The sequence below is a fragment of the Canis lupus genome, chromosome 17 (assembly GCF_048164855.1).
Source record: "Canis lupus baileyi chromosome 17, mCanLup2.hap1, whole genome shotgun sequence".
Lineage (NCBI taxonomy): Eukaryota > Metazoa > Chordata > Mammalia > Carnivora > Canidae > Canis > Canis lupus.
Window position 1 is genome coordinate 51,119,409 of NC_132854.1, and position 12,560 is coordinate 51,131,968.

The 12,560-nt window shown below is 39.8% G+C and overlaps 1 protein-coding gene across 1 annotated transcript in view; it reads right to left on the reverse strand.

The window, feature by feature from the left end:
• Positions 1 to 209: 209 nt before the first annotated feature.
• Positions 210 to 12,560, reverse strand: part of LOC140608083 (protocadherin-8-like) — a 121,482-nt gene continuing 109,131 nt past the window's right edge. Inside the window, exons 11-16 of the mRNA XM_072782876.1 lie at positions 7,590 to 7,791; positions 7,271 to 7,489; positions 5,454 to 7,075; positions 4,926 to 5,027; positions 2,627 to 2,717; positions 210 to 389 (exon numbers count right to left, since the gene is read on the reverse strand). The gene's annotated coding sequence lies outside the window, so the exon portion shown is untranslated. The remainder of the gene's footprint in view (positions 390 to 2,626; positions 2,718 to 4,925; positions 5,028 to 5,453; positions 7,076 to 7,270; positions 7,490 to 7,589; positions 7,792 to 12,560) is intronic.

The following is a 12,560-nucleotide window of genomic DNA, read 5'->3' on the forward strand; positions in this document are numbered from 1 at the left end:
TGAATTATTCTCTGGGATGTTGGGAGGCAAAGAAGATGGAAAAATAAGTAAAATTCTAGTACAGTCTAGTGAAGGTCATCAAGACAACGGAGCTGATACTAAAAATTACCGTTTTCTAAAATCCAAACCTGTCATCAATATGCCTCACGGTGAATTATTTCCCAGAACAGATGATTTGTTATGAAATGTTCAGCAACTCACCAGACAAATGACTTTAAATAATTTTATTCAGTAGTACATTCTGAAAGGCAAGATTACATGTAGTTGTTCTACCTATAAATTAAGAATCCTTTTAAAACTATTAGTACCGCTTTAACAGGTGCTCTTAGGTTCGGCTTCAGACAGGTTGGTGGTAGTGCAGGGATACTGGTTCACAGAACAGAGTTTGCCTGAAAAAAAAAAAAAAAAAAAAAAAAAAAAAAAAAAAAAAAAGACCTTGGTAGTATTCACAGGCCATCTCTGAATATAGGTTAATTATAGATTATAGCCCAGAGCTGTGATCAAAGACCATGCACCTTTGTTAGAAATGAACAGACTACAAGATGGTCCATTCGTTTCCATCACCATTAAATGCCTGAAAATAATAGGAGCAGACACATATCAAAGAAAACCCTTCCCCTTGGCTATGGTGAGGTAAAGGCTGTTTATCACACACAAGAGTGTTCGGCAACCCCTCTGTAAATTCTCTGTCCAAAATATGCATACGTGTACATAAATGAACCTGTTTGTGAGCAAGGCTGTATCAATGAACTCATGTGTGCCCCCCTAAAAGGAGGTCCCTCCAAGAACCATTTACCATTGACTGGTATGTAGACACACTTTGAACAGAAAGTATGTGTTTACTGCTCTGGTCAAAAGCATGGTGAACAAAATAAAGACCATTAGCTAGCTTCCAGTCATCCAGTCTTTGATACTAAAACTTGAATCAATTACTGAGACAACAGGGTTAATTCCCACTTGGATGGGAACTTATGTATCTTGACTGGCTGAAGTCACAGTTGAACATCCTAGTTTGAAATCACATTTAAGTGAGTTGATCAAGCATTTTAGCACTGTCTCCTGTCTGGTCTGCCTCTCCTGGGTTCACTCCCCACTACTCCAGATTGACCTGTTTGCTGTCTTTCCACTCAATCCCAACACTTGGCCACGTTCTGCTGACACATGTTTAATATTGTCAATGGCTCCTCCTGCAGCATGTTCCCTCGCCCTTCCTCCCCACATATATCTCTTACAGACCTGTACATACTTCTCCTTCCCTCATAGGTATCATAGCTTATTTAGACCTCATTTATCCAGCACAACTCAGGACGTCTACCTTGAATGCAGCAGCCCACAGTGAGCTCACCATTCTCCGATAGTTCACACTGTCAGACTTGACATTTCTCTTACTACTCGTGATTACGTGTCTTTAATAATTATGTCAGTTGTAAACTGCTTAAAAGCAGGCCAATGAGTAACATATATTTGTGTCCTTAAAAATGATAGCATCCTATCTTCTTTATAGCAGGTACTTAAACAGGGTTTTGATTCATGAATGGATTGAGTTTAAATGGTCCAGACTGTTTCTTCAGATTTTATGTGGAGAAATTAGCCTATAAGCAGATGGCATCCATATAAGCAAACAAGATGAATTTCTGTTAACCATAATGTATATGCCAGAAATTCTACATCATGATGTCGCGAGACAATAGAATTAATCTTAGTGAAGTAAACAATGTGAAGAACAAAATATAGAAAGCAATTTTCATTACCTTGGGTAAAATTTCTCTTTATTAGGAGAATTATTTTCAGTTTGGAAATTTGACAATCAAGAAAACGGGTAACTACATGTGAATTCTCCTTTTATTATACATATTTAAGAATTTTCATTCATTGCTTTCTAGGAAAGATGTTAAGAAAGAGGAGAAGATGAAGACAGAAGCAGAATAAAGTCTTTCAGTGAAAGATAATTGCAATGAGACCACTCTTGCCTTCTTTTTAAAAACACATCTGGAAGTTGAAAGAAAAAAACGGAAGAGATAGGAGAGGGGGGGTGTTAGACTCAAACATTCCCAAACATGGACATAGAGTATAATGAAACAGCTCACTCCAATTGCAAAGTCTCAGCAAACATTTTTGGAAACAGCCACTAGTCTTTCCTCTCCTTAAATATGTGACTGTTCCGCTGCCTCATGGAAGGACATTATACGTCAACAAAGAGAAAAAAAGCCCTCTTTTATCATCCTAACAGAGTCAAGGCATCAGTGGGATTAAACTGTCGTAGTCCACACAGATTCCCAAAACTGGCACTCTGTTCTCAACTCCATAAGAAAATGCAGCATGTCTATTTGTGAATGTATGTTATAAACACTTCTGATACCTTCTGTGAAAATGCCCTATAACTAGCTAAGGGCATTGATTTTTCAGACCTTTGGAAGTGTTGAGAAGACCTCGGGCAGCCTCTCTCCCCAACAAAGGAATGATTACTCTGATAATTCTTCCAACAGAATATTTTAAGATTATGCTTCCATTGTAGCATGTGTGTTTAAACTCAACTCAACTAGTTATATGGGCATCTCGAGGGCTCTTAAAAATACAGAAAAAGTCGAAGTAAAATTCCACAAGAATTCAGATAAAAGAAAATTACCTTTCTTCTTTGGAGAGTGTTTTTAGAGAGTTTGAAAAAGGACATTGATGGATTCCTCCAGACGAAGGCTTAAGAGGTAATAGTATCTGAGCTGGGTGGAAAAAAAGACAAGAAGATGCTGAAGTGTTCCCAACATATTCTGCTGATGCTTTAAGTTCCACCCTGTAGTAATTGGAATGGATTTCATTACAAGAAGTTTTTACCCACTCACACCAACTGCATCCTTATAAGAGTGATGGAGACTAAGTGTATCTGTTATGACCATTACCATCACCGTCTCCAGGGAAACAGCCCAAGGAAGTTATCAAAGCAGTAAAAGTAGAGGAGGAAAGAATACAGCGCTGCCAGCAAACTCAACACTCCAAAATACTTGAAGCTTTAAATTAAATAAATAACAAAACTCACACAATTCCACTTAAATAATCATGAGGGGGAATAAAAGCCTTCATTCCTTTTCTATTTCAAAGATTTTAGCACTAAAAAACAGCCGATTTCCCTTGAAAAACATTATTCATATTCTTTATTTCTTCAAATAATATAGAGCCTCAATAAGATTGTCAAGCACAGTGCATTTTAAGGTGCAGGTAAAGTTAAAATTAGTTGTGAACACGAATAATTCATCTATCATAAGTCCTTTAAATACAATAATTATTTATGCTTCTTTCATGGTTCTATTTTAGCCTCTGAAGGTATGTGGCTAAATCATACACAGGCAAGATACTTTATAGAAATCCATTATATATGTATAATGGCAAAATTCCCATCCCCAACCCCCAAGTGAGATGTACATTTCCTTCTTGTCCGGGGCTGTCTGAAATTCATGGGCTCTCATCACAACATGATAAGTAATTTGAAGGGCAAAGGGGTAAAGGGTGGTTTTAGCTGGTGGATATTTTTCTAGTCTTTTTGTCCTCAGTCTAACTTATTTGGAGACAGTCTCCTACTTTATAGTCCCTGTTTAATGAGGAACGAGAGAGCTCTCTAAATCCATACTATTCAATTCAAGGGTACATGCAAGGAAACACAGCTAATTCTATCCTACATTCTCTAGATCCAGTATTGTCCAACATGCACCATGTTGCTCACAGGGCTTCATGGAATTAGCCAAGCCTAAGCAATTCCAGATCTAGTTGCAGTTGACCAATTGCACCTGGTTTGTACTTCCCACCTTAATTTTCTAAGTTAGATTAAAAAAAAATCAAGCTTAACAAATGCTAGAAGAGTCACCAGACTATGGAGAGGAACAAAATGGGAGTTATGTTTTAAAAACTCTAAGTCACAGGTGGTTCTGAGTATGTATTACATAACCTGGACAGGTTGAGATCTGATGCAATAGACTCCCATTCTCTGCTCAGCCCCCATCTAATTCAGGCAAACAGAAGCTCCAATCTTCTGGCAGGGATGGGAAAGGTGAAGACTCTCTTACCTCCCAGAAAATAGAGGGGAACTCTGTCTAGGGGAGAGAGGGAGGGAGGGCAAGGTCAGGAGTCTCCATCCCTGAAACTCTCTGAACCCAGAGTTCATTCCTTCTGCATTTCTAGAGTACTCCTCCTCTTTAAATATCCATGTCCTCAAATGCTACTCTCAGTCCATTCTCTTCTCACTTCCCTAATTACCCTCAGAACAAGTCCAGACTCTTGGCTCCAACAACCAGGGAAGATTCCAGTTTTGTGAGGGCAGAAACTTACATAATTAAGCAAAAGGATGCAAAATTGCAAATACAAAGTTAGGTATGAAAGCGAATGCCTATTACAAATGAATAAACCAACCCGGAAATAAAAAGCAGATATAAACCCATAAATACAGAGGACAACCTGATGGCTGCCAGAGAACAATCTGATGGGAGGGGGTTGGGAGGATGGGTGAAAGGGAGTGGGAGATACCGGCTTCCAGTTACAGAATGAGGAAGTCGTGGGGATGAAGGGTACAGCATAGGAAACACAGTCAATGGCTTTGTAGTAGGGCTGTGAGGTGAGATATGGGAGCTAAACTTGTAGTGAGCATGGCATAAGGTAGAGAGTTGTGGAATCACTATGTTGTACACCTGAAACCAATGTAACATTGTGTGTCAACTACACTTCAATTAAAAAACATTTTTAAAAGAAAGTGCATGTTTATTAAGAATACCAAAAAACCTAGAGCATATGAATAGCTAGACCACAGTGGCCCTAGTTGCTCCCCATCAGGCCCTTTCCACTGCCATAGAATATAGATCTGCTGCTGGCACTGCTGTGACTCCTGCCCTACTCTCGCACCTACCAGTCTCCATTTTTTGTGTGACCGTGCTTTAGAAAATCACCTCTTTCATAAATAAGGTGCTTGGTTAGTTGAGAGATTTCACTGATGCTTATGAGTCTTTTGTGCATTATTTCATTAAGCTTTTCCATAGTCTGGTTGATACCTGAAAGAGGAAATGAACCCAGTTATATCTGGTATTACAATTGGAAAAAATTATTAAAAAGTAAAAACCCTTTAGACGAATCTTCAGGTTTCTTTTTCCCAAGCATTTTGATTTGGTTAGTATTACATATACTTCTTTACCATAACCACATGAAAAAAAATGAATTTTATTTTAATAGCCCCACCATTGCTCTTTAAAATGCACATAGATTTGCAAGATAGACAAAATAGAGACTACAAATTACTCTCAGTAGTTAAAATTCAATTGCATTGATGAAATTATGGAAAAGGGTTCATTTTCTGGTGCTGTCTTTGGGCTTTTTGAAATCCTGGTTGCTGGCTTACTCCCTAATTTGGTAATTTGCAATAGGTTTCCCAGTCATTAGTGCAAATTAGCGAGGTTTAGCTATAATGTGAATATTAATACCTTCATTTAGAACCATTCCACGTGCCCTCGCCGGGTTTCTAAGGACAAGTTGTTTTTTTTTAAACCTTGGAGAAAGGCTGTATGAAATACATGAATATAATGTTTATGAAAAGGCATTTGATAACCAATGCATTATTTTTCACCTTCTATGAATAAAATGTCAGTGACTTTGGTAATATTGTATTTTAAAAGCCCAAGGACTGGCAGACAGCCCCGTGCACATATCGTGCTATATTAAAGGAATATTGGTCCTTGGCTAGAAAGGATTTTCTAGCCCAGCCTGAGCAATAACCACTTGATCACACATCTCGCCTGTGTCTAAGCTCCCGACAGCAGAGTATGTGCCTCTCATTTGCTGGCTCCAAGCCCTCCACTCAGCATCCTGCATAGTCACTGGGGCCATGCGCCTTCAGCTGCATGACCTCGGGGGCACACTGGAGAAATGTTGCCTTCTGTCCATGACCCTTTTAAGACTCTTTAATGCCTTCCCAAGTTGTCACCATAGTATTCCCTTGCTTTCATAATTCTCCCTGACAACCACTCCTCCTGATGCCTGCTTCACAGCAGGGCTCTAATTCAAGTGCATGCTGGAGACCACCACCATCAGTGTCTTTTTTTTCCAATACAAGTAACATTGGGACTTTGCCTCTGAACACACCCAAACTAGCAACTTAATAGCTAAAGATGACCCTCTTAGCCCTGGTACCTGGCCTGTTGCCTTGCCTGACTCAGGCCACAGAGAATCCCAAAGTTTCCTTTTCCTCTCTTTCCTAAACATGGCATTATTTAAATTTAACACTTGTCATCAATCAGCTTGGAGGCAAGAACGATCGCATGAAATGGTGTCCTCATGAAAAAGAAAGATACATTTATCAGCCGAGACCTCAAAATAAGACAGCAAGATGGATGGTGGGATGAGAAATCAGTGTTCCTTATTTTTCGGAATTATATCACCTCCCACTTATGGTTGTAATATTCCTGAATCTTGAGCTCTGGATTTGAATCTGTGAGTCTCTGACACATCTTGGATTCTCAGCTCCCTAATTTATAAAATGAGGATAATAAGATTACCTCACAAGGCTATAGTAAGGACTATAAGGACTAAGACACAAAATATCTAAAATACCTAACACAGCCTGGCACATGGTCAGGCTCAAATCAATAATGACACTATTTCCATAACTGAAATCATTATTAAAATGGTATGTGTCAAAAAAAATAAATAAAATAAAATGGCATGTGTCTGAACATCCTGGACCTTGTTGGGGCCCTGGGGATGATTACCAGTGAATAGTCGTTGACATGGTTTAGGATCCAAACCTATAAAGGGATTCTGACCAGAAGTAGCATGGTCTACAAAGAGCCAGAGGGACAAGACAACTCTGGCTTCTTTCAGAAAAGACAAGACTCAAAAAACAGGATAATCATCTAATACTGAATCCAAAGGGCCAGGCACAGGAAATTTTAGGGCCAAGATCTCTGAGTTGCGAAGGAGATGGGATTAGGACAAGAACAGGTGGGAAGCAGGGAGCAGCCATCGTAAACCTCAGGCACAGGTAGGTATTTGCAGCTCATCCCTCTGAGCCAGGGGCGCTTGGGAATGTGAAGTAGGCAAACAGGGTCTGAAACAGAACACAGAGCACAGGATGTAAGAGCTAAGAACACCTTTAACCCATCTGAGCTATTTTTAAAAAGCTGCATAAATACTATTCTAATACTACCACCTTTGAAAAACACCTGTGTTCAAAGCCTGTCTACCTGAAAGACCACATTTTCTGAACAGCAGTTCTAATTCCTGAAAATCAGGCACCTGTTACCTGAAGTGACAGTCCCTGCTGTGTGAAGGCAGTCATCAGATCCAACAGCTGTGTCTTCTTGAACTCTGCAGCAAAATGACCCTGTGCGGGCAGTAGGACTCTGTAGAGTGCCCTCTGAGTCATCTTGGTGACCCTCTCCAGCTGCAGTCAGCCTGTCAGTAGCCTTTATTGGGCACTTGTCCTCAGGGCAGTAGACAGTCCCATGAACCAATGTGGTCTCTTTCCAAGACAGAACAAGATATTATCTCCTCTACACTAATGTGTATGGGCACCCCCCTCATAGAGTTAAAGACCCTTCTCCCCACCCAGTCTCCCTTACACTTCACGACTTCCCTACAGCCACCATCCCAGTGCATCTGTAAATTCTTAATACGTCAGCATGACACAACTTCTTTTTAGACTCCTCCTGCTGTTCTTGGAATTCATTGGACCCTTTCCCCTCAAGTTAATGCACACTTTCTCCTGGTCAACGTGCACCCACTTCAAAACTTCATTTCCAGTGTAGTGTTTAACAGCTGAGTCTAGGGATGAAAAAAAGAGAGAGGAGAAAAAGCAAGTGTGAGCCTCATGAAAAGGGAAAATCAGAACAGATTGCAATGAAGCTAAACTGTCTATTCATTTGAATCAAATGCTATAAATTTCTAAGCATAATGTTTGACAGTAAACTGTCATCAAAGCAACAGACTCATTATAAAAATGCTAAGGGTATATAAATCTCATTGACTGCTTATCATTAACTGTGCGGGGTGCTGATAGGAAATGCCTGGTTATAATTTATATTTCACTAATAAGGTCCATTTTAGAGTATAGCTGTCAAATCTATTACTCACCTTTCTCCAGTTTTATAGTTGTTCTGGACAGCACTGAAATTGAATGTTAAAAGTGTGGTTTCAAGCATTATCTTTTGCTCTAATATCTCATCCCTGCATATTGAAGCTTGCCTCACCTCTAATCAGAACTCAACAGCTAGATTGTTTTTCAGAAAGTAAACCAGAGAGAGAGACCAGAGACAGAAACATTCTCTTGAAAAGGAAGGATTTTAGACCCACTTTCAAAACTTAAAAGGCAAAATGCAATTAAAATATTGGCAGTCCAATTATTCCATTATTCCAACATGTTATCAGCATTAATGATAATCCTTTATCTTTTTGGCTGTGATGAAAAAACTTGCCAGTAAGTTACTATGATATGGTAGGTGCAACATTAGACATTTCTACTTAGGTTGTCACATTTATATTTAGGCTGGTATTCAAGGGGCTCAAAGCAGTTTATCTGAGTATTAGACCATGTCCTCATGATCTCACAGATCAGGAAAAAAGTTATTGGTCCCTATAGATGCTATTTAAGACAGGGAACATGACCAAGGAAAATATTAATACAAATACCCAAACAAAGCAACATATGGTTTAACTTCCAGCATACTTTAGAGCCCCTATTCTTGATATACTAAACACTTAAAAAGGAAAAAACCAACTCTGTAAACTTTCAGAGAAAATGTTTTCATATTTTTGGCATATGATAAATGGAGTGATAATGTTACATCGCCAGTGCACCAGTTCTTACTCACTGGAGGCTTCCAGTGAGTATTCTATCAAGGAATAGAAAAGAGTGCCTAGAATGCACCACCCTAATATGTTGAGCAAGGATACAAATTGAAGGCCCCAGTGAGAGCTAAGCTTCACCAAAACATTAAACCAATGAAGGATAGGTTCCTAGCAATCAAATCACAGACCTCCTCAGTCAGAACCATCAATGAATTGAGGAGTCCAAGTGGGAAAGACCAAAGAGAAGGCCCAGGGGGTGATGAACTGCTGTCCCCAGCCAGTTGGTTTTGACGATGAAAAGCTTCCTTCTTAGTGGACACACCCTCTGTGTGTTATAAAGCAGCTTTATGAGCTATCCCTGACACAAAGGAGTACGTGAAAGTGAGAAGCTAGCGAAGCTACAGCACCACACACAGCAGCATGTTCTCGGAGTCTGCTCCCTGCACTCCTTCTCAGATATCTAGTAACTAATGCCAATGTTTGCAGTACAAGCTAGAACCGGGTTATACTGATTTCTGCTACAATGGGTCTGGGTTCCCAGTCCCCCAATTAGATAATTCAGTTCAAAACCACTATCCTAGATTATGGATAAATTAGTTGTCAGTGTCATCATCAATGCATAGTGTCCGTACCCTACCACCACTTCCTTCTGAAATTTGCTGTAACTCTCCAGAAGCTTCCCCTTTGGTGACAGCTCTTTAACCAGAAACTTAAGGATGTCTACCAGATGCCCCTCTATTATTTTCTCTAATCTTTTGACGGTTCTTCCTCTCTGGTCCATACAACCACCTAGCACTTAGCTTGTCACTCCCCCGTCTGCCATAAATCCTCATCTACCCTATCCCGTTTAGTCTTCTCTTCAGCTTTTTAGTGAGATGAAAATCGCTCGGGGGCATTCAGTCAACCTGAATGAGATCCTGCCTCAAACTTCAGATTTGTAACCTGGAAGGAAATCCCTTAACTTCTCTGAGCCAACTTCCACATTAGGAAAATGAACATGGAAACCTGACCCAGTAAAACCCCTTCTCAGATATGTTCAATAGTTCACATGTGCTGAGGGAAGAGTCCTGGCTCCTTCCACTCACATCTGGCAGTCTCAAGGGCACAACCAGCTTTCATAGGCATTCAAGGGAAGCCACAGGCATATGGCTAGAGATGTGCAGTGGATACTCTCACTGCCCTTTGTTACAACCTCTGCCTTGATTTAAAAACAAAAAAGACAAAGACAAAGACAAACAGAAACCTTGACTATCTGTGCCCCACCTAGCCCACAGTCTCCTCCCCACTCTTGACAAACACCACACTGGAACCCTCTGCAATACTGAGCTATTAGACTCTCTTTTGCTGCAGACTCTGGTACATTTTCCCCTTGCTCCAGTGCTTTTGTTATTTGTTTAAACTTGTAATCATCTGTCAAGTCTCAATTCAAATTCTATTCCATCAAGAAAACTCCCCTGATACCCCAGGCAAACTGTGGTTCTCCACACCCATGTTCTTTCTGTAGTTTAAACAGCCAGTTACAGCAGTTGTCATTGGTGTTTATCTGCAAGTCTGTCAAACTCCTTCAGGAGCTGTCTCTTGATCTCACCTCCAGGATGTGTGCAGTACCCAGCACAGTGTAGCTGCTCAATAAATGTTAGAAGAATAAATAAATGTGGGGCACCTGGGTAGCACAGTCAGTTAAGCACCCAACTCTTTGTTTCAGCTCAAGTTGTCATCTTCCGGTCTTGGATCAAGCCCTGCATCAGGCTCCGCACTCAATACAGAGTCTGCTTCTCTCTCTCTCTCTCTCTCTCTCTCTCTCTCTCTCTCTCTCTCTCTCTCTCTCTCTCCCCTTCTGCCCCTTCCTGTGTTTTCTCTCTCTCCGAAATAAATAAATCTTTAAAAAAAATAAGAATAAATGAATGTTACCATTTTCTTCTATAAAACCTCTCCAAAAACTTCATAAAGAATCAACTCTTATTCAATTTTGTAGCCACATATATATGGCTCATACTTTCTTCTGTCTACAATAAGGGCTGAATAACAATTTATCCAAATCAACCTATACTGATGCAACTTCACCTAGAAATACATCGAAATTGGCCATATGTGTGAGGTCCACCTGACCCTTATGGAGTTAAAGAGGATCAAACTCTCCAAGCATCTAATGCACATTCAGTGGAGTAACTAATGTCTTGAGGAGGGAATAGCGGTAAAAAGATGAAAAAACACCAATTCAGAGGCCCTTAGAATCACTGAGCTTTACACAGGACAAGACTCTGCTGTTTAACCAGACATTTCTTTCACTAAGGTGAAAAAGCACATACCATAAAATCCATGTCCGTGGTTGGAAAAAAAAAATGCAATACATATATATCATGGATGGAGAAGTGATGGCATGATTTTGTTAAATGGAAGCAAATACATATAGGGGCATCTAGTGGCTCTGTCAATTCAGGGTCTGACTCATGATTTCAGCTCAGGTCATGATCTCAGGGTCATGAGCTAAAAGCCCTGGTGTGCAGCTCCACACTCAGCAGGGAGTCTGCTTGAAGATTCTCTCCCTCAGCTTCTCCCCGCCACTTGCACATATGCGCTCTCTCTCTCTCAAATAAAAAAAAGTAAATGCATATATAAACTATCCAACTAAATGCTTGTAGGTGGTCTAATCTAGCCAACAGTACAGCTAGAATTAATAAGCAGTGTTAATGTGACAAGCAGCGCAACTAGAATAAATAATCTTCCTCCTAATTTAACTCCATATTATCATAAACTAGTAAGAGTATGCAGTTCAACCACAAATGCCAAGATAACAATAGTCCCACAAAGTACTCCTGAATCTCCAGACATACTAAGCAAAGAAAAGCAATTTTTATTTTTTGCTGATAAATGGTTTAATCAAACCTAACAGATGAGGCAATACATTTTGAGAACACTTTGTTGTTCAGATCGTGGGGTCAGTAATTTTATTTGTTGCAAACACATTACAGTGAAACTGAGTGTGCATTGGGGGACGAGGTGGTAAGGAGGAGTGACATAAATTTTCTGCAAAAGGTAGTATATTCTATCTAGAAAATATTTTATATTTCAAACATGCTATAAGCAGAAAGAGGCATAGGAATTGATAATTTTCCTGTGACTTTGTAGAAAGGGAATAAAATAGCAATGCAAAATCATACCTCTCCAAAAAAAAATCAAAGCATTAAAGTAATAAAGGAATAGATGTTATATTTCAATATAGCATTTCAAATTCAACATATCCTATATGTGGTCTGGGGTCACCTTGGGCAAATGTCACTAAAAATAACGACCAGATAGGTCACTGTTGTGTCATTTGTACAATTCATTTCTGTAAAAGAAATGATCCCAGGCTACATTTTAGGAAGACACCACTTTCTGTGGCCAGCCAGCCCTGCACCCCAGCCATGAGCTTCCAACATTTGCAGCTGTGCACCATGTACTTGCAGATTTGCTTCATGTTCCTGCACAGGTCTTTTTAATATGCTTGAGAGCAGACACTTTCAAAACTATACCAACTATAACTTTTAGTAGAAAAATTCAGCCTGTGTTCATATAACATTGCTACAGGATAATGGTAATCATTCACATTTGCAGAACACTAGTGGCTTTCAGATTGCTCTTATACCCACTATCCTTCTGAATCTTCAACAACCCTGGAATGCATAAAGGCAAGGCACTCTCTCATTTTACAGATGAAGACACTGAGGGTCCAAGAGATGAAACAGCTGGCCTATGGCCAGCTA